The following is a 3946-nucleotide window of genomic DNA, read 5'->3' as shown; positions in this document are numbered from 1 at the left end:
ACTCATTGTAACTGTCTTGGTGTGTCAATTTAACAGCTTTAACAGCCACCATTAATTCAGAACAGTTTAGTCTTTCAATAATAAATGCTTCAGTCAATTGATAAGACTTTAAACATATGGCTGATATGCGCATTTTCACTTAAAGTTACATTTGGGATGCTTCCTATGTCTCAATGTAAATAATCAGATGCTGACCGTAAGTCCAGGTGAGACCCTTCCTTTATACTACCTGGGTTGGCATGTCATTAACGGCAATAAAAACCATGTGATAAGCAAGGCGTTGGGACTCATGCCACAGGTGACAAAGGAGCCAGCATTCTGCTACGTCACTTCCTACTACCATATATATATATAGATAGATAGATATCTATATATATACATATGTATATATAGATATATATATCTCCCAGGTTCTCCAGGCACCCAAGTAGCATTTACTAAACACCCCCCCCCCAGAATGCTTCAAGCGTGACTTATAATCTCACAATTTCTCCAAGTAGATCCATTGACAATGAGAACCACCACACCACCCTGGTTATGTTAACTGGGGTTTACTGAGCACAAACTGGCATTAGAACTCAGCTTCTGCCTTCTAGTGTAGACTGAAGATCCTCCGGAAGTCCTCCAGGCTTTTACCACCATACTGAGACTGCTAAGGCTTCTGGCCTTGTGGAATGGACAGCTTTTGTGTTCTTAGCATCTCTAGGGTGAAGGCAGCAATCGGTGATTTGTCTAGACCGTGATCATGTCGGCCAATCTAATGAATCTCCCTTTATCATTCTATCATTCTGTTCTACTATAGAACACTGATCTAATACAGATCCTAATATGTCTGTCTGAGCATCTCCACCTGTGGGCAAAGGGGGTTCCCCACTGATTTTTGACATATAGCAGATACACCTGGAGAATACCCTGACTCTGAGAGAGAGAGAGAGAGAGAGAGAGAGAGCGAGCAAGCTGCACTTGTGGTATCATTATCCCTGCTCTTTACAGCAAATCTAAACTCCTGACAGTTGAAAAGGATAGGAGGCTGGGGGGAGGAGTGGTTGCCAGAAGGAGGAAGCCTCATCACCATGGAAACAGCTTGCAGGATTTCCGCATTGGTCTTTGAGCACCAGGTGGTTCACAAATGGCCCAGAAGCAACTCAACTTCCAGCAGGAAGAGAAAGCAGCATACCCACTGGCCCAGCACTCCTGAAAGATCCAGAGCTCTGGATGGTACTTTAAAAAAAATTTGGGGGGGGGGGTGGGGAGGAAGGCTAGTTTTCCTTTAAATGATTAACCACAGAGTGTAGCAATGATGAAAGTCTTGGACGGCCCCTCCCCCTTCCAGAGCGTAGCTTATTGCTAGACAGGCATGGTTAATCAGGGTTGTCATTTCTCCACAGTTTACTGCTTGCTTCAACAAATGGGACAAAGACACTTCGCTGGAGGTAAAGCGCTCCAGGATTTCATGAAATAACTTATAAGGTTTATTATTTTTTTAATCTGGAAATTCTTGCTACTTTAACTATTATCATTATTATTATTACTGGTGTGTGACAAGTTTGCGGGAGTTGGTTCTTTCTTTCCACCTTTACATTGGTTCTGGGGAGCAAAGTTAGCAAGCACCTGCAGCTACTGAGACATCTTGCTGGCCCTTTGCTGAAGTTGTAATAGGGATTGTTCCAGTTGAGATCTTCTAAATGGAAAATGTCTCCTTCTAAAATTAACTGCCCTTATTCTACTGTATGGCCAATTTCAGATGGAGTTCTTTGGGGTACAGCATGTACCCCTTTGGGTGAAAACATTTCAGTTAAAATTTAAATCAGGTATCAGGTGCCCCAACTATCTCTCAGTTTCTTCTCCCGTTGCTGTGATAAATAGCTTGACAACAGCAACTTATGAGGGAATGAGTTTATTTTAGAGCACAGTTCAGAGTTCAGTCCATTATGGCAGCGGGAGTCAGGGCAGCAGGATCTTGAAGTGGCTGTTTACACCCACACTGGAAAGAACAATCAGCCTGTGCTTCACCCCGTTTTCTCCATTTGCACGGTCTAGAATCCAAGGCAAATGAAAGGTCCTGCCCACAGTTATGGTGGGTCTTCCCACATCAATTAATGCAAACTAGATAATCCTCTGCAGGCAAGCTGAATCTTATTCTATCTATCACCTTCAAAGCAACACTCATTCTGATGGCAAATACAGGCCACTTCCATTTCAGGGCTGCTTCATACTGCGCATGTCACTGTCAAGCAGTCTGAAGGAAGGTGCGCAAGAGCCTGGGTTATCAGATCTCTTTTGTGCTGATGTTTTCCCTGAAGAAGTCTTGTCAGTGTCTGCCTTTGTTGGGCGACTCTGGTTTGGAGTAGATGGTTTGGAGTTTATGATCGTGTGAAGACGAACATTGCCATTCTCCCCGTCACCTGATGTGGGTGTGGTTGCGTTGACTGCCTTCTTCTGTTGCTCTATGCGTTACATTTTGAAATGGCGTCTCTTGCTTAACCTGGCGTGCAGACATTTGGATAGACTGTCTGGAGGAGAGCTGTAGGGAGCTTCCTTTGCCTCTCCAGAGCCAGGATGCCATGTATCCTCCCCATAGTCCTCTGCTGGGGAGGACCCCGGGAGCTACCAGTACCCCCCACAGAGTGAATCTGGGATTCTGTATCGCACCACGCAAGGAATTGCTGGTGCTTCTTCCAATGTGCCTGCTTCCTTACAAAACCATCTGAGCAGGAGCAAGGCTCAGGCAAGAGCTTCTGATCGACTCAGCTAAATTCATGTGCTTGAACCTAGAGATGGAACACAAACAGCTTCATCGTAGTTTCTGCGTCGACTGTAAGAGATAGGTCCTGCCTTACACGCCCCCTTTGCTAGTTATAGTTGCTCTGAACTCACAAATCAAGCATGTGTGTGTGTGTGTGTGTGTAGACTTGGACAAAATCCAAGATCGAAGCTCAGCTCTGCTGTGCCCTTATTTATATTGTGGGTTATGCTAGGTGTCTGTGTGCCCAGGCAAGGGGATCATGTAAACTGGTGCAAATCTAACTTTTTACATCTGTCTGACCTTGGGCAAGTTACATAAAGTCTTACACTCATGACACATGCATGAGTTAGTCGTGTGTGAGCAGGATTGGCAAGTCCAGAAGACTGAGACAGATTGTGGAGCTAAAGGACCTGGCACAGGCTCACTGGCTCAGTAGGTTATATACACATGTGCATATCCATATATGTGTACATATACCTATGAATACACATGTAAGTAACAGAGAAGAGACATGAATTGGGAGTGATGGAGGGGGACAGGAAATGATTGAGATGCAGTGAACATGTATGAGATGCTCCAACATAAATGAATATTTTACACCTCAGAGCCATCAGAGGACAGTTCAAGAAAATGCCTATCTTGACACACAGGAGACAAACACTGGAAAGAAGTGAGCCACCTGGAGATGTGCCCTCTGGACGAGGAGGAGGCTTGTTAGCAAAAGTGAGAGGTGAGTTTGACAGTGTCTGGCATGCCAAGCAGAGAACACCCGTATTTGGGAGCGAAGGAGCACACAGCCAAATGGAACTGATCGATCTCCTGACAGCTTTGTTTAGGTAAAGAAAGGGATCCAGCTGCAGAGAGAGGAAGCTGGTGCTGGTTAGTGCCTCTCATGTGTAACCGCTCACCTATATCATATCTACTGCACACTGGGGCTTCTTCAAAGTCGACATGCGCTAACGCACTAAATCTTAATGGCCTCACGAGGTAAGTGCTATCAGTGTTCCCCGTCCAGATGAGAAGATGTCTGGGGCTGGGTAAAGCTGAGGAACTGTGGGAGGAATTCACAGCAACGGGATTCATATCCAGAATGGGTGTTTCCAGCATTGAGCCAGCATTATATTTGGCTTCACCGTTTTTCTATGTGGATAACACTGAGATGCTAACAATCGGAATGAGCTTGCTGCAGAGGAGCAAACA

The 3946-nt window shown here is 45.1% G+C and overlaps 1 long non-coding RNA gene across 1 annotated transcript; it reads left to right on the top strand.

Moving 5' to 3' along the window:
• Positions 1 to 1375: 1375 nt before the first annotated feature.
• On the top strand, positions 1376 to 3718 carry LOC115032142. Its single transcript, XR_003837789.1, has 3 exons — positions 1376 to 1433; positions 3352 to 3476; positions 3573 to 3718. It is a non-coding gene; the product is annotated as an uncharacterized LOC115032142 (long non-coding RNA).
• Positions 3719 to 3946: the final 228 nt, after the last annotated feature.

The sequence above is a fragment of the Mus caroli genome, chromosome 10, assembly GCF_900094665.2.
Source record: "Mus caroli chromosome 10, CAROLI_EIJ_v1.1, whole genome shotgun sequence".
Classification (NCBI taxonomy): domain Eukaryota; kingdom Metazoa; phylum Chordata; class Mammalia; order Rodentia; family Muridae; genus Mus; species Mus caroli.
The sequence above is the reverse complement of the archived record's forward strand: the minus strand, read 5'-3'. Positions and strand labels throughout refer to the sequence as shown.